General features: G+C 39.4%; 1 non-coding gene across 1 annotated transcript; it reads left to right on the top strand.

The window, feature by feature from the left end:
* The first annotated feature begins 876 nt into the window (after nt 1-876).
* TRNAW-CCA (transfer RNA tryptophan (anticodon CCA)) lies at nt 877-948 on the top strand. The gene has a single exon. It is a non-coding gene; the product is annotated as a tRNA-Trp (tRNA).
* The last annotated feature ends 24,591 nt before the right edge of the window (nt 949-25,539 follow it).

The raw sequence follows: 25,539 nt of genomic DNA, 5'->3' as shown, positions 1-25,539 counted from the left end.
TTCACTCTGTATAATCGGTTTTCTCTTTTTTATATTAGAAATGTAAATTTTATTTTATTTTATTTATTTTTTTTAGAAATGTAAATTTTAGAATATTAACTACTTCAGGGAGCACTGGACGTATTAAACAAGGATAATATATCTCAATTAAACTGAGAGCTTTTTTCATCTTCTCTATTAGAATAACGTTACTAAACACCCTGTGTAATCACATCATTCACAGCATCCAATATTATAGAACAGAGATACACATAACACAAACAAATAATGGGCTAAAGAAAAAAGTTAGACACTCTTAGTGAAAACTAAATTATTTAAATAAAATCTTAATGTCTTGTGTTCTGTTACTTATACAAATTCCCCCAAACTGAAGCATTCAGTTCAGCACCAGATCTGAGGGTGCCTTTCCAGTCCCTAACCACGAGCACATTATACTTTTACTAATAGAATTTAAAGTCTATTCAAAACAACTAAGGTATTTGTCCTAAAGGTATTTGCACCAACATCCACGTCAACCACCTTTGTTGGCTAATGATGGACTCCTGACTGATTCTATTGAGACCTTAAGGAACAGCCAGTTCATCAATAGTACATAACACTATTTAAGTGGACAGTAAATTGTACTGAGCTCATATACTATTTAGACCAGTAAACATTCTGTAAAATAAAGCCTTCTTAGCATCTTTTCAAATATCTGAGGGGAAAATGCTATACATAATAAAATATCTTAAATGGGATTGCAAATGTTTACCTCAGCCCATGCTTAAAGAATGAACCCTGGAAATAAGAGTGTTAACAAATAGACTTTATTGTTTGGCTTTATGGCTAGCACAGCAGTTTTTGTTTTTGTTTTTGTTTTTGTTTGAGATATATGCTTCCCTGGTGGCTCAGAGGTTAAAGCGTCTGCCTCCAATGTGGGAGACCCAGGTTCGAACCCTGGGTGGGGAATATCCCCTGGAGAAGGAAATGGCAGCCCACTCCAGTATTCTTGCCTGGAGAATCCCATGGACTGAGGAACCTGGTGGGCTGCAGTCCACAGGGTCACAAAGAGTCGGACATGACGGAGTGACTTTACTTACTTACATATATATATATATGTGTATATATATATATATATATATAATGTAAAACTACAGAAAATGGCCATTAGCATTCTAGTGATCTCTAAGTTACCTGTTGTTTCTGGAAGTGCAAAAACTTTTCATAAAACTGCTGGTGTAGGTATAGCTTTCAGGCATAGGAAAATGATTAGGTGTGATTATAAAAATCAAATTGCTTTATTCAAGTGAAATATTTCCAGGATCTTACTTTAAACAAAAAAAAACTTCTTTAAAAATAATTTTAGGTTGATATGGGGAAAATTTTTTTCTGCTTTTCTTTTGTCTCCTTAATTAAACTTCAAATTGATAAGACATTTTTTAAACAACTAGCAAAATAACACAGGAATGTTACTTAAAGCCTTCCCGGATAGTTTAGTGGTAAAGAATCTGCCTACAATGCAGGAGATGCAGGTTTGATCCCTGGGTCAGAAAGATTCCCTGGAGAAAAAAATAGCAACCCACTCTAGTATTCTTGCTGGGAAAAGTCCATGGACAGAGGAGCCTGGTGGGCTACAGTCCATGGGGTTACAAAGAGTAGGACACAACTGAGCATTATTATCCATTACATAAAAAGCTCTTTTTTTTTTATTAGTAGAAAACATTGTAATTCTATAGAATTTATTTTGGAAATTTTAAAGCAAATGTGCTGGTTTGGTTTAAATTGGCATCGGATATACCTTCATTGGGTGGAGATTGGGAGTATTTGTTTAGATCAGTTGATATTTAAAATAGATAAGGAAATCCAAAAATAAGTCATAAATATTTTATAACATAATGAAACTAGCTTTTCCCAGTTCTTTTAGGTATAGTGGTAGTTCGTAGGAAAGTGATTAATTGTAAGTAAAAATGACTCAAGCATACGTGAGATTTCTGTAGCCATTAAATTACAAGCCTTTTCAAAATGTCAGGATCTTGGAATTCAAACATGTATCATGGCTAAAAATGGTGACTGGAAGTTTTCAACTGGAAACTTACCCACGAGTCAGGAGAGTTTTCTATGATTTCATATCCCTGTTCTCATGCTTTATGTATTTTATAAGAAAAACCTCAGGTTTGTCTCCCACGTCTCTTATATTTCTACTGCTACAGGAATCCTAGTCTGTTACTGTCACCCTATAAAGATGATATATTTCAATATAAATATTTAACGAGCCATTTTAGAGTCATCTATTGAGACCTTTCCTTCCACCAGTGATATTCTGTCCTTGATACCATGGGTAATCATTAGTTAAATTCATTTCACTTGTAGCCTGCCTTGACTAATCAAGGTCGTTTTAATTGTTGCTATAGAAGACTTGTAGGCTTCCCTGGTGGCTCAATGGTAAAGAACCCACCTTCCAAAGTAGGAGGCATGGGTTAGATCCCTGGGTCAGGAAGATCCGCTGGAGAAGGAAATGAAAACCCACTCCAGTATTCTTGCCTGGAGAATCCCCATGGACAGAGGAGCCTGGCGGGCTCTAATCCATGGGGTTGTAAAGAGTCAGACATGACTTAGCATGAGCACAAGAGTACTGCATGTCCTCAAGTGGCACAAAACCTAAACAAGAGGTTTTCCAGAATTATTTTCCAGGAACTGTAGTCAGCTATGTCTAGTTCAAGCTGAGCTGGTTAAGACTGGATAGGATCACCAACTCACCTTCCAACTGGGCATGTGTTCAAGCTGAGCTGGTTAAGACTAGATAGGATCACCAACTCACCTTCCAACTGGGCATGTGTGAATGTCCTGTCTGTAACCTTTAGACATCAGAGGGCTGAACACTCCACCCTCAGACCGTGCTAAGGGCCTCCACGTTTGACCTAGCAGAGGCCTGTAGCCTATTACACTTGCACAGGTGATTACCACATGTTCTTTCCAATTATCCATCTGGAGGCCCCCATACGCTTCCCATATCCTCCATGCCCCAGGGGGCCCTTCCCCTTTATCCGTTATCCATACATACCCGAGCCTCTTGCGTGGAGGGAGGGGTCGGGTCCTCGAGTTTTCCTCCTTTCTTTGCTTGGCTGCTTTGTTGATCAGTCCTCTCTTTGCTGCCAGGCTTGGCGCCTCACATTTTGGCTTGGTGAGCTTCTGTCAGTGAAGCTGGTTCTGCTTCCTGGCCCTTGCTGTTGTTCAGTCCTGTCTGACACTTTGAGACCTCATGGATGGCAGCAGGCCAGCCCTGGTCCTGGTGGGATACTAAGGAGAGGAAGAGCCTTATCCTTCAGGATATCTGGGGTTTCTGTAGTGCCCTATCACAGTGAAACCCCGCCTCCTCATTTTATCTAGATATTTCTATAAGCCCATGAGTGGGGAGCCTAACTTTTAATCCTGATCTCAATTTTTCTTCTCTCTCTAGAACAGAAATAACTATTCCTTTTGCCCTCTCTTTGGATAGGATCTTATCTCTTTCTTCTCCTTTTCCTTTCTTTGGAACCACCTTTCTTTGAAACCACTTTTCAGTTCAGTCGCTCAGTCATGTCCGACTCTTTGTGACCCCCATGAATCGCAGCACGCCAGGCCTAGGGATAAATAATTCTCAAAGCTTAATATTAGTAGCAGAACGTGAACTGATTTCATGTTTTCAAAATCTTATTTCCAGAATATTCTAATTGTCAGGTATTGGGCTAGATTCTGGGAAACCAGGATGAAGAGGCACATCTCCTGCCTTCAAAGAGCAGACAGTTTACTGACCAGACAAGATGGGTTGAGAACAGAAGAGAATCCCAGGGTGGGGAGCGATGGCACAGGAACCTTTTCAAGAGTATCATCTGAAGTAAGATCTAAAGGAGTTTTCCCTAAGTTTGCATTCTTGGTAGAGTGGAAAACAGGTTCCAGAGTTCAGAAGATTTTAAGAGAGCATAGGGTGTGTAGGAAATGAGTCTACTATGGCTGGAGCCTAAAGGGTGAGGGAGAAATAATTGGAAATGAGCTTATAGTTGGACAGGGTCCTTTCATTGTTAGTATGTCGTGGAGTCTTTTGTCACTGGAAGCTGCCAAAGCTTTTAGGGCAGCCTGTATTTTCACACTGGAAAGATCACTCTGGTAGTAGAGGAAAAGAAATTGAAAGGAAGGTTAGGGTTCAGTGCAAAGAAAAGGCAGGAGGCTACTGAATAGCCAGTTATATGCTGATGGCTATCAAAGGCAGAGCAGTTGCTGAAGTTTTGAGCAAGTGGAATTGATAGATTTAGGGGTTGATGAGATGTAGAGGTTAGTCAAAAATTAAGGAATAAGGCTGATTTCTGAGTTTCTGGCTCAGCAACTGAGTAAATGCCTTATTTTTGCCTTAAGGTTTTGAATAAGAAGGGAGTTTCGGGGCAGATTTGGTGGAAGAGAAGAATGAAACTGAATGAATTCGGCCTTGGATCTGCAGAATTTGATATGCATGTGGGAGAACCCAGTGGAAACCACTAAATATTCAGTTAAATGGGCTTCCCAGGTGGCACAGTGGTAAAGAAACAGGAGATACAAGAGAAGCGGGTTTGATCCCTATGTCGGGAAGAATAGATAAAGCTGGACTTAAAAGTATTTAAAAGTTGTGTGTAATGGACTGCAAAAGCAGTTCACCCTGGGTTGAGGTAATAAAAGGAGCATTGTAGAATTAAAAGTGAAAACAAAACTAGTTTAAAGTCAGTCTGCACTGATACTGCAGAATAATGCCAATGAAAAAATGTTCCTCCTTGAAAACATCTTTTGTCTCAGCTCCAAGCAATTTCTGTGGTTACTGTCTGCTTTATAAATCATGGTGCACATGCACCAGGAAAACTACAATATTACCCTCAGTTTGGGTTGTGGAAATTCAAAATAGAATAAAATTTCTGAAATTGTAAATTTAATTAAGGATGTTAGTAGGACAATAAAACAGTATTAGAACACAAATCTGGGAAGATGTATGCTAAATTGGGGTATAATGGAAATATATAAAAATCGTATCTATACATAAATTTGAATTCCATATATTACAGTACTATACTAAGGTCTACACAATCTGATACCAGGTCATCTCTCTGACTTCATGGCCCCCCACTCTCTCCACCACCATTGATCACTTCACTTACATGGCTTGTTGGTGCTCCTCATAGCCTGTCACCTCAAGGTTTCTGCCTTTGATCTTCCCTTTGCCTGGAATGCTCTTCCCTCATACACTTGCAGCTTATTCCTCACTTTTTTTCAGGTGAGCCAAGTCTCACCTCCTTTTAGTATCTGTTAGAACAGTAATTTTACAGAAATTATATAATCTCTCTGAACCTTAGTTAGCTGAAATGGATCTAATTCCTACTTCACAGGATTGCCACAATGTCTGTACATGTTAGGTACACAAAATATAGCTGTTAACAAAATGAAACTTTTTCTTTTTACCTGATGATTTTGATATGTAAAGCTAAGTTTTTTTTCTGTGTTTATACATTCTTCCTGTGATACTCTTCAGAACTCTTCAAATGCATGTGACAGAAACCATTGAAAAGTGATTTCAGGAAAAATACATAGGCTGGTGTGACCAGTTAACTCATGGGTGGATTAGGATTCACACATCCATCTCTGGGTCTCTCACTCTCCAGCTCCAGCTCTCACTCTACCCAGATCTGTTTCTTGCCAAGTGACATTCTCTCCTGTGCAGACAGACATCCTCCATCTGGCTAAGGAACTGGCTCACCATTGGTTCCAGGCTTCCTCTTTCCAACCTAACACAGTGGAAAGAGCTTCTGTCTCCCAATACCCAACATGAAATATTCTGGGATTTATCCCTCACTCCCAATCCAGCCAGTTTTCCCAGGACGACTTCTAAAGCCGAAGGCATCCATTGATGTACTGAAATGAACTTGTCTTTTTTCTTCCAGAAAGGTGCTCATTTTGTTGCTTGAATTATTTTCAGAGTCATATGGCTCAGAGGAGGAACTTCAGTTGAGAAAGTCTGGATGCTCATGCATGTTTAGTTGTTCAGTGGTGTCTGACTCTTTGCAGCCTCATGGACTGTAGCCCACCAGGCTCCTCTGTCTATGGGATTCTCCAGGCAAAAATACTGGAGTGGGTTACCATTTCCTTCTCCATTAGATCTTTCCATCCCAGGGACTGAACTTGCATCTCCTGTGTTTAAACTGCATTGCAGGCAAGTTCTTTATGCATTGAGCCATTGGGAAAACCTAAAAAGTCTGGATGTAAGGTATGTAAATGCTCATGCCCAGATTAGAGAGGTGATCAGAAATACAGGGTTGGTGGTTACTCCCAGAAGCTATACCAACCACCTTGCTTAGCTGATGACTTTAAGGGGAACACTGTCTGTGTGCTTGGAAGCACATTGCTAAGCCTGTTTCTGTGGTGAAGATCCCAGTCTCTCAGGGCCCTCCCTGAGGCTCTGGAGTGAAGCTGTTATCATTGCCACCTTCGGGGGCCCAGAGGAAGCAGGGTTGTGCCAAGTGTATTCTTCTGGCTGGCTTCCCGGGTCATCTTCTTGAGCTCTTTATTGAAGCGCCTCAAAAAGTGGAGGGGGCGGGGGAGAACTTTCTGAAGTGAAAAAGTGGTAAATATTCTCTTGGTTTCTAGAGTAACATTCAAGCGCTGCCTCAAGATGTCCCTCGGTGCCACTGTCAGAGCCATAATAAGGCTCGTTTGTCAGTTCCAGAGTGACATTGCTTATGTTTCTATATAATGCTTCTTAGATCATAATCCTTAGACAATAATCATTGTCAGTGGGATAGTCTTGGAAAACAAAGGCAAACAGAAGCATCTGCAGCCCCCCAATCTGAACCGAGCCTTTGGCTCTTAGCAGCGTGCGCCTGCTGGGGTCTAAGATGGCTGCCGCCGTGTCATTTTAGTGAGTGACGGCTTGACTCGCCTCCGGCTATGAAAAAGGCCCAGATTTCCCTTCCACTCCTATGACTCTTGGATTTGGTCTTCGTTTTTCTCCTGTGTGTGCAAGTTTTTGCCCAGAAAGCTATTTCTCCTTTGACTTTTGTATTAAAGGTTACAGGACACATTCGTCTGTGAGGATTTTGCTGGTTCTTCAGTGAAGAACAATCATGGCTGTTTGGTTCCCTTCATGGATAGTCACATGCGTTTTGACAAATAAGATGCTTTAGCTCAAATTATGTTGTCTTCCTCAAGTTTTTATCTTATTCTTTAAAAATCTCAATTTTAGGGTTGTGAAAATGCTAGTAGAAACTGAGGTCCTCTTTGTCAGCTAGCATATAGCAATTTCTAGTTTATTTCTAAATAAGTTTTCAGTCTGTGAAGACTGAGGAAAGCAGAAAAAATGAATCCAGCATCAGACTCTCTGCCTATATATAGAGCCTCTTTTCATGTAAAATATCCAGCCAAGTTGGACTAATGCTTTTATGTGGATATTAATTATTCAGATAATTTCCTTAATTTGCCTATGGAAATACAGCTACACCTAAATGGGGGTTGAAAGTTGGGAATATAGCTCAGTGCTCTCGGTTTTGTTTCATTACTTTTCCAGAATATTAGTTTCTTCAATCCTCTACTGTTCTCGGTACATTTTTATTCCAGTCTAATTCCTTTTTATGCCCCAAATTGCACCTCTGTGTCAATAAAGTCTAAACTGTGAATAATTTCAATTGTCTTCTCACACATCTATTCTTATCTTTCTAGTTGACTAATCGCCATTCCCATTTGACCCTTCACAGTCTCAAATGCTGCATACCTAAAATCAAGCTGTTCATCTAAAATCACATTTCATTTTTTGACCCTAAAACATACAGCCTGTCTGCCCTCTCAGTGGTACTAATGGTTTCCTTTCCAACTACTATCCCTTTCTCTTCCACCCCTCACGGCAAAAATTCTCTAGAGCTGTTTATACTTCTAGTTTCCTAGTCCTCTCCTCTCTTTCTCTCTTGAATCAAGTCTAACCAGGCATTTGCCTCCCCCTGGCTCAGACAGTAAAAGGTTAAAAGTGTCTGCTTGCAATGCGGGAGACCCAGGTTCGACCCCCCTGGGTTGCAAATATTCCCCTGGAGAAGGAAATGGAACCCCACTCCAGTACTCTTGCCTGGAAAATTCCATGGATGGAGGAAAGTTGTAGGCTACAGTCCCTGGGGTTGCAAAGAGTCAGACACGACTAAGCGACTTCACTTTCCCTTTTCCACAGAAACAGCTCTTATCACTGACAATCTCCGTAAACTCAGTCCTCAAATCCCAACTCTCGTTTTACTTGAATCGTCATCAACATTTTCTGTTTTGTTTTTCAGTGCAACGCATTCTTCTCTGTGTTCTGGTGTTTTTCTGACTGATCCTGCTCCATCATTTTTGCTGGTGCCTTGTTACCTGCTGTCTACGTGTAGAACTATCTTGTGGCTCAGTGCTTAAACTTCTTTTCTATTTTTATACTATTTGAAAGCATTCTCTTTCAGTTTTATGGCTTCAAATACTATCCAAATGTTGATTACTGTAGACCTGTATCTCCAGCCTGAAACCTTTCTTTGAACTCCAGACATCTCTATTTAGATGATTAATAAACATCTCAAATTTCATGTGTTCAAAACTGAGCCTCTCCAACCTTCTTCTATAATTCTATGCCTTTCACAGTCTTCTGCATCTCAAAAAACCTATTATTCTAACTATTCAGGCCAAACACTTCAGAGTAATCATTGACTTTTTCTTTTCTCTCATAGCCCCAGCTCCAGTGCATAAATAAATCCTGTTATATTTACATTCACAATCAGAACTGCCTACATAACTTGGGAGGCTTTAGTGTAAAATTAAAAAATGTGAGACCATTTATTTCAACAATTATTAAGAGTGTTAAGACCACAGCAGTAGAGCATTCAACCAAGAGTAGTGTCCCATGAGACTGCCTAAGATGCCACCTATGAAACCTGTTCACAATATATTTATTCTAGCTACTTCTCACTTCTTCCATTCATGTTAAATCCAAGCCACCACCGATTTTTCTTGAACTATTTAAATGGGGGTCCTACCAGGTCTTCCACTTCCTCTCTTTGACGCTCTCAAAGTATTTTCAAATGAGCAGTCAGAGACCTGTGGATTAAATCAGATAATGTCACTTCTTTGCTCAAATCCTTCCAGGGACAGCCATTTCACTCACAGTAAAAATCTCCATTTTCTTTCCCCATCTCGTCTCTTCCACCCCTAGGTAACTGCAATAGCTTCTAAGTTGTCTTATACTTCTCATCCTGATTTTTATCCCCCCTGAATACCTTAACAAGGTCAATCTTTATGAAACACAGTTTTCTTACCACGTCACCTCATAACACACTATCTTCATCTCCTATAGTTTCAAGTAGAAACTCCTCTGGCTCTTAAAACCCTCTGCAGTCTACTGCAACTCTATTTAAAATAAAAAAAATCAAAACTATAACAAAAACCAAAGATTAAAAAAAAACCCATTGTCTATTTTTTTTCCTTTAAAAAGCTCTAATCACTTTAGTCAAGTCAGGCTCAGATATTCTTTATATTCACCCTTAATACTGCTGACATCATTTCCTTTAGTAGGAAGCACAATTATTTTTTGTTGTTGTTGTTCTATGCCTGTCTTGATCCTCCAAGGCTTACATTATTTTCTCCTTCCTCCCTAAAGCTTTCTCTGACTATCCCAGTTCTCACTGATTTACCTTGAATTCTAACATCTGTTGAAATTAGTTTTTCTACTACTCACTTTTTACAGAAAGATATGCTCCCGGGCATTGGTAGCAGGTTTTTTCACCTAAAAGCACCTTTTGGACAGGGTCCATATCTTTTTCATTACCCACTGCAGTGCTGAGCCCAGGGAGAATGTTCAACACACATTTATCTATTGACCATAGTTTCCCAGGTGGTGCAGAGGTAAAGAATCTGCCTGCCATTGCAGGAGACGCAAGAGATGCAGCTTTGATTCTTGGGTGGGGAAGATCATCTGGAGTTCTTGTATTCTCGCCTGGAAAATTCCATGGCAAGAGGAGCCTCGTGGGGCTGCAGTCTATGGGTCGGAAAGAGTTGGACACAACTGAGCACACACATGCATAGACATCTTAGTATCTAGTAGTTACTGACTTACTGAACATATGTGTTAACAGGCACTAAATGTTAAAGAAATCAAAGAAGACTTTTTTGGAGTGTACCAGAGACAGCACCCATGATACCCAGAATAATGAGAGGTTACCATGTATTGAGCTGGAGAAGGAAATGGAAACCCACTCCAGTACTCTTGCCTGGAGAATCCCATGGAGGGAGGAGCCTGGTAGGCTACAGTCCGTGGGATCATAAAGAGTCGGACACGACTGAGCGACTTCACTTTCTTTCACTTTCATGTATTGAGCACTTTGGCAAGCATTCTACTAAGGGTTTTGCATAGTCCTCACAAAGCCCTATGAGTTAGATATCATTGTAGTTTTCATATTAACTGTAAGTAACTTGAAGTTCAAAGGGATTGAAGGCAGGAGGAGAAGGGGACGACAGGATGAGATGGTTGGATGGCTTCACTGATTCAATGGACATGAGTCTGAGCAAGCTCTGGGAGTTGGTGATGGACAGGGAAGCCTGGCGTACTGCAGTCCATGGGGTCTCAAAGATTCAGACATAACTATCGACTGAACAGAACTGAAGGAATTAAGGACGCAAAGCTAGAATACACAAAACTGTTTCAAATACAGGTAGTTGAAGAACTGAGCTAAATTGCCTCTTGTAGGTCTGCTTACTGGAAAATTTTAAGGCCCTGGACCACAGTAATTTCAATACAAAGTTTCCAATATACTTTGCTAAGATGCAAATAATATTTTCTGTATCCAAGAACTATATAGAATTTGTATTTTTTTTGTCAGATATCAGAGAAAAATAGCCAAATATACACCCATTTTCTCAGTTATGCCCACTTTATAAATAGCTCTTGACAACCTGGGGGCCTATACTATGAGTGCATAGTACTATCTTTCAGTCATTCCACCACTGGGGCAAGAATTCCAAGGGTCTGCCAGTCTTACAAATTAGCCTTGGAAAGATTTGTTTTTCAATAGTTGAGTTTAAAAACATTCTAAATTGTATTTGCTACAGTTTGTTTGAAGCTTTTTTTTCCCCCCAGCCTTTCTGAGTTGCAGCTTAATTTTTCACTGTCTCATTTTAATTTCTCTTTCTTTCTAGATTTCATCCTCTCATTCATTATTCTTTGTCTCCTCTCTGTTGCTGGCTTTTCTTCCTGCAGCTGGGCTCTGGTTAGAAGGGATGGACGCAGCTGCCCAACCGTTTCCACATTCTTCACTGATATGATTTCCTTGAGGTAAAACATCATTTAAGAAGTATTACTCAACAATTAAATGTGTCTGTCCTCCTCAAATTCCGTGTCTGAAAGTCTGCCAATAAGGCCCTTTGCAGTTGTTTGTATTGGTTTGGATCCCTTCCTGTTATGTACTATTTTATTTATTCTGTGGTGCTTTGCCTTTTATGTCATATTTTGTTATAGCTCTAATTTCCTCTTTCTATCTAATCACAACCACTGACTTAGTTCCTCTGTTAGCTTTCTTTTTTTCAGGGGGAGAGGGTTCATTGACCACTTTTCAATGCTTTTTAGACTAAATGTTTCATCAATTTGATGGGCCAGAGTTCACAGTGCATAGGAGTAATTTTAAAGGCAGGAGTTAGATTCTTGCTAAGCCTTGGAAGATTCTAACTTGTCCACCATGCTCCTGGCTTGAAACAGGGATAATGTATATGATATCACTAGTTAAGGACACAGAGTTATGCCCATAAGACAGTGATTTGGGGGTAAAACCGGAGACTATTCGATTTGAATGTTATTTCTGAAAAGAAGTAGCTTTTAATCTTTCAGCTGTTATCACAGGCTTTTTCAAAGTAGCACTCTAGAGCTGTTTCAATGGAATCATTAAGTATTTAAAAATGCAATTCTTATTAGTTCATCGGATTATCCTTATTCATTATGCCTCATTTATCTTCAAATAAATAATGATGTATCAGGGTACCTGAATCAAATGCTGCTCTTTAACATTTATAGAGGGAAAAGGGAGAAGTGGGTCCAGGGATGATGTTAATATATTCCACAACCATGAACATCAGTGATCAGGATGGAAGCCAACCTTAAGAAGGGGTTGGGTCTTGGAGACTCCTGACAGTCTAGTACTTAAAACCTTGGTTTGTGAATTATTGGGAGACTGGGGTCCCAACACAGGGCACCAGGAAGTGCACGTGGGGGACTTGAGCTAGTATGGAATTATTTTAATGCTTTAATTAGTAGATTACATCTCAATCTGGGGTTAGAGTGTACTCACAGTTGATCTATTTTCAGTCAGTTAAAGTCACCCCTTTCCAGCGTATACAACATGACAGGTAGATTCAGAGAGAGAATTGGGATGACATGTGATTTTTTTTTTTTCATGGCGGTTCCTAGTGAAATGTGTCCTGGTCAAGTTTAGATCTTTCAAAGTTGAGGCTTTCAACTCTATGAGAAGCAAAGCCTATCTTTGTCTATGTTTCAAAATGCACTAAACTTGGGATTGAGTTTTGACTGTACCAGTTATTAAATGTATTTTTGGGAAGATCACTTAATAACTTTGATCTTCACCCTCCTCCCTTATAGTAAAAAGATGGGAATTGCATAAGATGAACTCTAAGTTCCCTGGAGATCTAACACTCTTTAATTCTATGTAAATATCAACAAGAAAGCTTCTTTGGCCTGACATTTAATAGAGCATTAAACAAAAATTAACTCCTCTTCTAGAATGTATAGGAAAGACACATTATGACTAACTTCAGACTGTACAAGCCATTCCAAATAATTACTAATTTACATCTTTCCACATGTATTTCCAACAGTGTTTAAAGACTACCTGGTTGAAATCTTTTTTCTCCTTTGATTTGAATACAAAAGAATATGATAACTATGATACATAAAATGGCCTTTTCTCTATAGTATTCAATTATACTCTGAAACATTATCATACCCTTTTTGCTTTGAGAGCATAGAATTCTTCTTTTTGCCTTACATGGAAGACATAATTTTTAATTGTTTATGTTAGTCGTTCAATCATGTCCAACTCTTTGCAAACCGATGGACTGTAGCCCACCAGGCTCCTCCGTCCATAGGATTCTCCAGGCAAGAATACTGGCGTGGGTGGCCATTTCCTTCTCCAGAGGATCTTCTCGACTCAGGGACTGAGCCCGTGTCATCTTCATTGCACCAGGGAAACAATTGAAAATCTCAATTGAAAATGAGTTGAATTTTATGAAAAGTTGTTTTCGAGATAGCATTTGTTATTTTTGGAAACTTGCAGAATGATCTGTGTTTTACATGAATGACACATATGTGGTAAGTCAGAACTAATAATATGTGTTATGAACAGGCTTTACCCAAAATCAAAGAAGGAAACCAGAAAAGGTAATTTCTTCTTAAACCTTAGAAGCTACTCAGCAATGAACCTGAATCACACACCAGGATTCTGTTAGCTTCTGATGTGTCCGCGGGTCTCTGAAGCACAAAAGCAAAATTGTTTAGGTCGTGTGGTTCAATATCAACACTGATGACCTGTTCTACAGACAGTAGCTTTCATCACTAATGGTCACATTTTGATAATGTTCTTATTTAGAAGGTAAATCATGATCTTTCACACAAAACTAAACATATTCCCCTTAAGGTGAAGACTAATATTTTGCTTGTCCCAATTATAATATCCATTGTCATGCTATAGGTTTAACTGGAATGTATGTGCTTATTAAGGATTTAAAAATTAAATAAAGAGTGAAACTAAGAACTACAACTAGAAATCAGAAAGGGGAATTATGGCAGGAAAGATTCAGCCTGATGATTTGGCTGTCTACTTAATCATCCATCTTTAAAGAAATGTTTATTCAGGACCTCACTTTCTAGACAATGTGTTCATTTTTTGATAGTAAAGGTGAACAGACCTTTATCTCAACAAATTTACCTTTTTTTGGATACATTAAAGATATAAACTATTATACTCAGGTTGTGAAACTATAGAAACTTACAGAAAGTACAGTGATAACAGTAAAATAAATTATATGTCAATCTCTATCAGGCAATCATCTAAACAATTCATATTTAATCTTTATGATACTAATTATGAGGTAAGCACTGCAATTATCATTCTCCTCTTACAAATTGGAAACTGACATACAGGAGGTTATTTGTTCAAAGTCACTCAGTGATTCTGGGTCCACTGAGAGGAATCAGTTCTCAGATGGGAGACTGAGTTTTTTTTAAAGAGAATGATTAGCTCCAGGGAACAAATGCAAAGAACCCTGTATGTCAGTTACTGAGCCATGTCAGTTCAGTTAGTTCAGTCGCTCAGTTGTGTCCGACTCTTTGCGACCCCATGAATCACAGCACGCCAGGCCTCCCTGTCCATCACCAACTCCTGGAGTTCACTCAGACTCACGTCCATCGAGTCAGTGATGCCATCCAGCCATCTCATCCTCTGTCGTCCCCTTCTCCTCCTGCCCCCAATCCCTCCCAGCATCAGAGTCTTTTCCAATGAGTCAACTCTTCCCATGAGGTGGCCAAAGTACTGGCGCTTCAGCTTTCGCATCATTCCCTCCAAAGAAATCCCAAGGCTGATCTCCTTCAGAATAGACTGGTTGGATCTCCTTGCAGTCCAAGGGACTCTCAAGAGTCTTCTCCAAAACCACAGTTCAAATGCATCAATTCTTTGGCGCTCAGGTTTCTTCACAGTCCAACTCTCACATCCATACATGACCACTGGAAAAACCACAGCCTTGACTAGATGGACCTTTGTTGGCAAAGTAATGTCTCTGCTTTTGAATATGCTATCTAGATTGGTCATAACTTGCCTTCCAAGGAGTAAGCATCTTTTAATTTCATGGCTGCAGTCACCATCTGCAGTGATTTTGGAGCCCCCAAAAATAAAGTCTGACACTGTTTCCACTGTTTCCCCATCTATTTCCCATGAAGTGATCAGACCAGATGCCATGATCTTCATTTTCTGAATGTTGAGCTTTAAGCCAACTTTTTCACTCTCCACTTTCACTTTCATCAAGAGGCTTTTTAGTTCCTCTTCACTTTCTGCCATAAGGGTGGTGTCATCTGCATATCTGAGGTTATTGATATTTCTCCCGGCAATCTTGATTTCAGCTATGCTTCTTCCAGCCCAGCCTTTCCCATGATATACTCTGCATGTAAGTTAAATAAGCAGGGTGACAATATACAGCCTTGACGTACTCCTTTTCCTATTTGGAACCAGTCTGTTGTTCCATGTCCAGTTCTAATTGTTGCTTCCTGACCTGCATACAGACTTCTCAAGAGGCAGGTCAGGTGGTCTGGTATTCCCATCTCTTTCAGAATTTTCCACAGTTTATTGTGATCCACACAGTCCAAGGCTTTGGCATAGTCGATAAAGCAGAAATAGATGTTTTTCTGGAACTCTTTTGCTTTTTCCATGATCCAGCAGATGTTGGCAATTTGATCTCTGGTTCCTCTGCCTTTTCTAAAACCAGCTCGAACGTCTGGAAGTTCACAGTTCACGTACTGCTGAAGCCTGGCTTGGAGAATTTTGAGCATTACTTTACTAGCATGTGAGATGAGTGCAACTGTAGGTCCTTCTAAAATCATGCTCTATAGAGAGGTAGTGCTATCCAGAATACCTGGGATATTTTATCCAGAGTGTGTATTGCACTGCTGAACAAGGCTGCAATGGGCCCTACTCTTGACATCAACATTTCTTTTCCCAGTTCCATGTATGTCACAATGAGTCATCATAACATGAAAATCTATTTATTGAAGACTTCACAAGCTGACAAATTTCCTCACTTTCTCATCTTAATCAATACTGTGGTAGGAGTATTAGTCAGCAGCAGTAGCATGTATATATCCAACATGATATCTATATCAATATTTATTTATTGTGAAGAATTAGTGAGGCTTGGATTGGAGAAGGAGATGGCCACCCACTCCAGTGTTCTTGCCTGGAGAATCCCAGGGACTGGGGAGCCTGGTGGGCTGCCGTCTATGGGGTCGCAGAGAGTCGGACACGACAGAAGTGACTTAGCAGCAGCAGCAGCAGCAGCAGCAGTGAGGCTTGGAAGCGCACAACCTGCCACCTGTCAGCTGGACAGCCAGTGGTACCGTTCCAGCCCCAGCTGGAAGGCATAAGAACCGGAGTGCTGATACTGTGAGTTCCAGTCCCAAAGCAGCAGCAGACCCAAGTCCTAGCTCAGCAGTCAGGCAGAGAATAACTTCTCCCTCCCTTGTTTTTTTGTTCTTCAGGCCCTACAGACACTTGCTTACACCCACCCACACTGGGGAGGGCAATCTGCTTACCCCAGACAATTGATTCAAATGTTAGTCTCTTCTGGAAACATCAAAGACAAACCCGAAAATAACATTAAATCAAATATCTAGATACCCTGTGACCCAGTCAAGTTGACATAAATTAACCATGCATGCATATAAGTCACTTCAGTCATGTCCGACTCTTTCTGACCCCATGGACTGTAGCCTGCCAGACTTCTCTGTCCATGGGATTCTCCAGGCTAGAATACAGGAATGAGTTGCCATGCCCTCCTCCAGGGGATTTTCCAGGCCTGGAGGTCGAACCCGAGACTCATAACTCCTACGTTGGCAGACAGGTTCTTTACCACTAGCGCCACCTGGGAAGCCCCAAATTAACCATAGTGAAGTGTCTGATTAGCATAAAAGTAACAGAGGCCCACAGAAAGAGGCCCATTGCTGCTGGTTGGGATTCAGATACTTCAACTGACAGACCACAATGTCTCTCTCTGGATGGTTCCCTTTGCCCATGTTACAGTTTACTGGCTCCAAGGAGTACTAACTAGATACACTCGCTATGCCAGTCAGTTGTGAGAAAACATGTTAGGGAAAAAGCAATTCACCCAGTATATGTGAAAAACCTTTTTTTTTATAACGTTTGAAATATTACATAATCTATTTTCCACCTAAAGTAATTAGAGAGATTATACCCAGTTTTGTTGAGAATGTAGGGAAATGAATTCACTTATCACAGTTACAGGATTGTAAATTGGCACAATCTTTTGGGAGGAAACTATGCATATATTTTGACACGATGAGATATAATAGAGGTTCAAAGATAAGTGAACAGTTGTTGTCAATTGTGGATACTTTATTGTAAAAAATATTGGGAAAATTTACCTGGTGATGGGAGATTGGCCAGATAAATTATATCTAATGTCATTTAAATATCACATAGTGGGGCGATTATTTATGGAAATAGGGAAAACTTGATACTAAATTTAGTCTTAAGTGAAAAAAACAGACTGATAATACAGTAATATATTGTTCAGTTCAGTCGCTCAGTCAATTCCAACTCTTTGCGACCCCATGGACTGCAGCATGACAGGCCTCCCTGTCCATCAGCAACTCCCAGAATTTACCCAAACTCATGTCCTTTGAGTTGGTGATGCCATCCAACCATCTCATCCTCTGTCATCCCCTTCTCCTTCTGCCTTCAATCTTTCCCAGGATCAAGGTCTTTTCCAATGAGTCAGCTCTTCACATCAGGTGGCCAAAGTATTGGAGTCTCAGCTTCCGCATCAGTCCTTCCAACGAATATTCAGGACTGATTTCCTTTAGGATGGACTGGTTGGATCTCCTTGCTGTCCAAGGGACTCTCAAGAGTCTTCTCCAACACCACAGGTCAAAAGCACCAATTCTTTGGTGCTCAGCTTTCTTTGTAGTCCAGCTCTCACATCCACAGAACTACTGGAAAAAATATAGCTTTGACTAGATGGACCTTTGTTGGCAAAGTAATGTCTCTGCTTTTTAATATGCTGTCTAGGTTGGTCATAACTTTTCTTCCAAGGAGCAAGCGTCTTTTAATGTCATGGTTTCAGTCACCATCTGTAGTGATTTTAAAGCCCCCCAAAATAAAGTCTGTCACTGTTTCCACTGTTTCCCCATCTATTTGCCATGAAGTGATGGGACCAGATGCCATGATCTTAGTTTCCTGAATGTTGAGCTTTAAGCCAACTTTTTCACTCTCCTTTTTCACTTTTATTAAGAGGCTCTTTAGTTCTTCTTCACTTTCTGTCATAAATGTGGTATCATCTGCATGTCTGAAGTTTTTGATATTTCTCCTGGCAGTCTTGATACCAGCTTGTGCTTCATCCGGTCCAGCATTTCTCATGAAGTACTCTGCATATAAGTTAAATAAGCAGGTGACAATATACAGCCTTGACATACTCTTTTCCTGATTTGAAACCAGTCTGTTGTTTCATGTCCAGTTCTGACTGTTGCTTCCTGATCTGCATACAGATTTCTCAGGAGGCAGGTCAAGTTGTCTGGTATTCCCATCTCTTTCAGAATTTTCCACAGTTTATTGTGATCCACACAGTCCAAGGCTTTGGCATAGTTGGTAAAGCAAAATAGATGTTTTTCTGGAACTCTCTCTCTTTTAAGATGATCCAGCAGATGTTGGCAATTTGATCTCTGGTTCCTCTGCCTTTTCTAAAACCAGCTTGAACATCTGGAAGTTCACGGTTCACATGTTGTTGAAGCCTGGTTTGGAGAATTTTGAGCATTACTTTGCTAGCATGTGAGATGAGTACAATTGTGTGGTATTATATTAATTGTGCAGTATTATATTGTTAGTAGTATATGTCTGCTAAGTCACTTCAGTCATGTCTGACTCTGCGACCCAGAAACTGCAGACCACCAGGCTCCCCCATCCCTGGGATTCTCCAGGCAAGAACACTGGAGTAGGTTGCCGTTTCCTTCTCCAATGCATGAAAGTGAAAAGTGAAAAGTGAAAGTGAAGTTGCTCAGTCGTGTCCGACTCCCAGCAACTCCATGGACTGCAGCCTACCAGGCTCCTCCATCCATGGGATTTGCCTGGCAATAGTACTGGAGTGGGTTGCCATTGCCTTTTCCAAGTAATATATGTCAAGTATGTTCAATGCACAATTTTTATAAAGGTCAGTATTTATTTATGTATATGGGCTTCCCTGATAGCTCAGCTGATAAAGAATCTGCCTGCTATGCTGGAGACCCCAGTTCGACTTCTGGGTTTGGAAGAATCCCTGGAGAAGGGATAAGCTACCTACTCCAGTATTCTTGACTGAAGAATTCCATGGGCAGAGGAGCCTGGCAGGCTACTCTGGGGTTGCATGAGTCCGGCAGTCCATGGGGTTGCAAAGAGTTGGACAGGACTGAGCCGCTTTCACTGTCCCTCCATATGTGTATAATATAAAATATATGTATGTAAAAGTATATATATAAATGTATACTTTATAATTTATAAAAGTATAGATGTATATATAGACACATTCTAGAAGATTATAAACTAGTATTTCATTAGTAGTGAAATTAAAATTAAAAAAATATATTTTTTGCACTTAGTATGAGTTGTATAATGAGGAAAAAACTAGTACTTATTACATAGGATAGTGTTATAAAGAAATTCAGATATAATACAATTTATCACTTTCTCATTAAATTGATTTTTAATTATTTTTTTAAATAAACCTGGTCCTACTCCAGACTTAAACTGTACTTTGCTCACACCATTTACCTGTTTTGGGCTATGAACCTTCCTAACATCTTTAATAAGGATTGTTATAAGCGTTTTCTTACTTGACTTAATCAGTCTACATTTTTATCATCATTTTCACATATAAGGAAAGAGCTCATAGTTAATAAGGGGCAGTGTTTTGGTGTTTGCACTAGTTTTATTTCAGGATATTCTAGGTTAGAAGTCAGCCTAAGGCTTCGTCATGGGTGTTTGAGCTTAGTTACCATAGTTTCCTCTAAGATGTAAAAGACATAAGATTTTTCACATGCAAAAAGACAGATATGGGAATTTTCTTGAAAACTGGCTCTCATAATGCAGAGTTTGAATTGCTATCAGATAGTAATGAGCTGGAGATGAGTAGCCACTGTCCTCTGAAAATGGCACGCATCATGCAGCTTGCCAAGGTTCCCACCACTCCATGCTTTATGCTGGCTGAAATTCCTTACCTGGATTTATAGGCATTTTGGTTTGCTATCCATTTTTAAGTCATCTCTATTTTCATTGTATTTGAGGATAAAGATGAAAGAACCGAGAAATGAGTAGTATTTTTTTTTAACTCTCTGAAGTAACATCTCAATAGCAATTGAATATATAATTTCAGGTTAGGTTTCCTTTATTTTTCCAAAAAGATGAAGGGTGGGGGCATGGAGAGAGAGGGTCAGAGGGAGAGAGAGGGAGAGAGAAAACAAGCAACATAAAAGGTATTTGTCAGAGGAAAGCATGAAATGTCAAGAAAGTTGGTATTTGTAAGATTTTGTTTCTTCTGGTTTATAATTTTATCAATGCCCATACAAAATTACCTTTTGTATTTGAACAGTTCAATATTTATTCACTTTGTGCTTTAAAGTAAATACTTGAGACTTTTTTCCAACTGCCTTTGTGTGTATGAGCAGAAAACTAATGGAACATTAAAAGGAAACTAGCTTTGCAAATTTATTGAAATGGAAAACAAGAGAAGCAGATTATCTGGGAGTACTCCAAGAGGGCAATGATGCTCCGGCCTGTTAGGACATTGAGGCATCAACCAATGTGCAATTAAAAAAATAAAACCTGTGAAGATGCGATGCGGGAGAATAAAAGCCTATTAAAGCGCTCCTAAAAGTTGAGACTCTTGCCAGCAGAGCCATCTGTCAAGAGATTATGGAGAAGAAAATTTCTGCAGGAATTTTCCCTTGGGACCAGAGGAAGTGCCAAGAAAAGGTGTATGGCATCAGGAGTGAGGACAAACTCTGAGTCTTCCGCAGTGCTTATCACAGACAGAGAGGGAACTATCAACCCACTGGGTCTCAGAGAAGAGAAGAGAAGAGAAGGCAATCTTTGTATTGTTTTTGACCAGAGAACCTAGGTCGTTTTAGCAAGAGTTCATGAAAACCAGTCTCTTTTAAGGTAAGTTAAACTTCATTGCATTGAATCCTAAAAGTTCTCTCTGATTCAACGACTGTAAAGTAATACGTTGAACTTTGCCTACTAAGGATTCTAATACAAAAATGAATGTGAAGTTTATGTCAAAATGCAGAAGGTGATCCAAAATACTTGAGCCAAAATTCGAATGTCATTATTTTTTAACTTGGATCTTTGGAGTTTGTGAAAATATCCAAGACATTTACTTATATGAAATGCTGTATTAAAATGCTGTTTTCACTTATTTCTTCCAAGTAAATGCTGGGTAACATGTAATCAAAATGGACTCATGAGTATTTGCCTCTAGAGAATTCAGTTCATACCATGCTGTGAAATAATTAAAAATCATACAACCATGAAAGTTATAAGAGTTTATAATAGGGACAAATATTTTGCAAAGTTCCTGGAATCATTTCAGGAAAAGATACTTTAAATTTTAATTCTAAGTAAATCTTAGTTCAATCCCTGACCTATGTTCCCATATAGTATTATTTTGTGGTTTTAACAATAATTATTCCCCAATTTGCTTCGTGGTTGACTTTATTTTTCATTCTTTTTTAAGGTAAGAAAATATGTTGATTATAAAGTTGGAATAAAAATTACAGATTTATGACCTAGATTACAAAGATAAACATGCATTTTTTCCTTTCAAATTTTTCAAGTCAGAAAAAGAGTTTCCTCCTTAAATGGCAAGAAAATAAACATGTAAGAAGTTGTCTCATGCTAATTTAGCAAGTATTTTTAAACCTATGAGAAATTGTTAATCAGAAATTAGGACTAACTGGAGCTTAATTCAATTTTATTTTATCTTGATCAAAATAGAGACATTTTGTTTAACATATTGGTTACTTAGAGAAACGGATATGAGCAGACATAAATATACGTGCTAAACAGTGGTAAGAAATAATCTTATCTTCTGGGAAAGAACACAAAGTCCAAGAAAACAGTGCTAATTTTGAAGGCTTGCAGTGCTCATGCTGGCACGGTGCCCATGTCAGAGTATTGTGCCTGTAACTAGAGAGACATTATCTTGTGATTTTAAGTCAAGCTATCCTGTGAGTTCAATTATAGTGGACAATGAATTTTAATAACCCAGGCCTTTGAATCTTCCTTTCTGTCATACTAAAGAACAGTTTGCCTAAATCACCAGGATATTGTTTACATTCCTTTTTATTTCATTCATTCTTCCATTCACTCGTTCATTTAACCAATATTTATTGAGCAATGTTCAAGTGGAAAGCGTACTCGGGCTTGGCATTAACTAATGAATGGACGTGGTCCCTCCATACTCTCAATGGGCTTACAGTCCAACATGTGGCATATAACTTCTCTTTTCAGCTTCAAATAATTTGAAAACCAAAACTTAAATATTATTCCAACAACATGTCTTTAAGGCTAACAGAAGTTCAGTGATAGCCTTTGGAAGTGCTTGTGCTAACTGTGTCATTTGAGACTTTCAGTGCATTGATTTTATTTTTGCTTCAGAATTTACATAAAGCTATTCAGTAGTAAGTACTGAAAACATCATTTGCTTTTGGTTTTTCATTCAATATAGTTTGAGATTTTTTAAAAAATGTGGAACAGGTTGATTTTGCATGTAGAAAATGGTAAAAAAAAAAAAATTCCTGTTCAATAAATGTGGACAAATTATTCTGGGGGATTGAAAGATATTGCATCTCATTTGTGGTCAGTCTTATTTAATGTATATATCTCTGTATATTAAGTGTATTTGAAATTAAAGGATAAATTCTTACCTGCTATATCCATCCATTTCTAAGATTGACTGGGGGGTGGTGGGCATTTCAAGCATTTTTGTCAGTATTACCATAATTGGTCCTGAACAAAAGTGATATTTAAGTTCTGAGTTATGGAGATCCTTCCTGGGATCCTTGCCAGAAATAATGAAGCTCTTGCTTGGATGAGTGGGTCTGGAAACTGTCACCTCAAATAAAATGGGTTTTATACTAGAGTACTACTGCCATATCTTTTCAAAATAATGAAATGCTAGGTTCAATAGTCAATATTTTGATAATGTAACATTTTAAACAGTAGTATGAATATAACTTTTTTTTTTTCCATAAAGAAGGTGTTAGTCAAAAGGAAGCAAGCTGGGAACAAAATCTGGGCTATTGAAATCATAGTTCAAATGCCCATGAGCAAAGAAAGCAACTGATTGGTTTGACTTTTTCTTTTTCCTTCAGATAAAACCTATAGTAGACTTCTAGTTAGGAGTTTGATGTTTCAGACCTTTGTTTACTCGTCACAAATCATGTTCCTATACCATATATTTAAAAATGTGTGTCCCCTTTGTCTCTGCTGAGCACCTAGGGACGGAGTACTCATCATTTTGGGGGCTGCTTGATTATTAAGTGAGTCCTTCCCTGTCTCACTAGAACTGGTGTGTGCTGTGTTGCTTCAGTCATATTTGATTCTTTGCAACCCCATGGATTGTAGCCCACCGGGCTCTTCTGTCCGTGGGATTCTCCAGGCAAGAATACTGGAGTGTGTGGCCATGCCCTCCTCCAGGGGACCTTCTCGGCCCAGGGATGGAACCCACATCCCAGGTCTCCTGCATTGGCAGGCGGGTTCTTTACCACTAGTGCCACCGGGAAGTGCTGTCACCTCCTTGCTTTATATCTGGAATGTAGTAGATGAGCTTCTCTTCAGATGCAGTGAATCACCTGAAGACGCATGAAGTTATGATTAAGTATGAGGGTCTAATTGCAAACATCCTGGGTTTCAGTCTTGCTTTTCTAGTTACTACTCTGTGAGGGCAAGTCTTCTATCTACTTATCCCAGCTGTAAAATGGGCATAAGAAGGACACTGTTGTTATTGTGTGGATCAAGTCAGCTAATGTGTGTCCTGAGCTTGCCATATTGTATACTCTCACAGATAATGATGGCGATAAGAGTCTGAAGAAATTCAGACCTTCCTGGTGCAATGTTTGAATTTTTGCATTAGCCTCTGTGTCCAGTTTGGCATATCTTTATTGCATCCCATGCAAGTTGCCAGATACCTTTCTCAAAAGTGCAAATCTGATACTGTGATTTTCCTAGTATGGACTATGGGCTTCCTCTTTCTCTCTCCCTGCAGTTTCTCACACCTCTGAGTCTTGGCATGTGTTGGTCTTCCTGCGTGGAACACTTACTTCCTCTTCCTTACCTGGCTAATTTGAACTTAACCTCCAACATTAAGCTCAAGCTGTCAGAAAGACTTTTCTGCCCCCACCTTCACCCACCCCTCTTTATCCTCAGGACTGTGCATGGTGGGTCTGTTGTTATTGTTTTTCAGTTGCTAAGTTGAACAACAACGGTTGTTCAGTTGTCCAACTCTCTGTGACCCCATGGACTGCAGCATGGCAGGCTTCCCTGTTCTTCACTATTTCTTGGAGTTTCCTCAAACTCATGTCCACTGAGTCAGTGATGCCTTCCAACCATCTCATCCTCTGTCATCCCCTTCTCCTCCTGCCTTCAATCTTTCCCAGCATCAGGGTCTTTTCCAATGAGTAGGCCCTTTGCATTAGGTGGCTAAAGTATTGGAGGTCCAGCTTCAGTCCTTCCAATAAATATTCAGGGTAGATTTCCTTTAGAATTGACTGGTTGGATCTCCTTGCTGTCCAAGGGACTCTCAAGAGTCTTCTTCAGCCCCACAATTCAAAAGCATTAATTCTTTGATGTTCAGCCTCCTTCATGGTCCACCTCTCACATCTGTACATGACTACTGGAAAATCCATAGCTTTGACTATATGGGACTTTGTTGGCAAAGTGATGTCTGTGCTTTTTAATATGCTGTCTAGGTTGGTCATAGCTTTTCTTACAAGGAGCAAGTGTCTCTTAATTTCGTGGCTGCAGTCACCATCCACAGCAATTTTGAAGCTCCAGAAAATAAAATCTGCCACTGCTTCCACTTTTTCGTCATCTATTTGCCATGAAGTACTTGAATCTAATGTGGCTCTAATTTTCTTGTCTGTCAGCTTGTCATTTCCTTCAAAAGACTGTGAATAATTGGAAAACAGGGGCTACATCTTTTTTTCATTAACCCCAAATTTAGTACAATCTCTGTCATGTAGAAGGTGTATAATGAATGTCAATAGGTTGAGTAAATGTTCTGGTGGACACATAAGAAGCAGTGATACTACTTTTATGACCATGTTTATCTTCTAAGTACTGATGTCATGCAGAAGTACTGAAGTAAACACAGGGCTCCATGAAAGGGAGGGCCAGCATGGCATAAGTACACTCTGAACGTACTTTTGCGTCTCTCAAAAGAACCTTGTTTTATCCTTTTTCCTGCAGAGCTGGAATAAAAAGGCACGCAATTGTGCTTTTAATGTGAAATACAATTTTTCAACTGTACATTGACAGTAAAGAATGAATTTGCTTGAAATTTTTGATCAAACAAGTTGGGCTAATGTATTGCCAAAGTATTGGTTGGAAATTTCTGGATCTTTGCTCACTCTTCTCTGTAGCATTTGTTGAATCTTGTATTTGGAAGTTGAGATTGTTCTTAGACTGATTCTATCTGACTAGAATGTAAAGATGCTGCTTTAGAAAACAAGACTCATATCCCAAAATACTA

The sequence above is a fragment of the Budorcas taxicolor genome, chromosome 7 (genome assembly GCF_023091745.1).
Source record: "Budorcas taxicolor isolate Tak-1 chromosome 7, Takin1.1, whole genome shotgun sequence".
Classification (NCBI taxonomy): domain Eukaryota; kingdom Metazoa; phylum Chordata; class Mammalia; order Artiodactyla; family Bovidae; genus Budorcas; species Budorcas taxicolor.
Note: the sequence above shows the minus strand (reverse complement) of the source record. Positions and strands in the feature narration are given on the sequence as shown.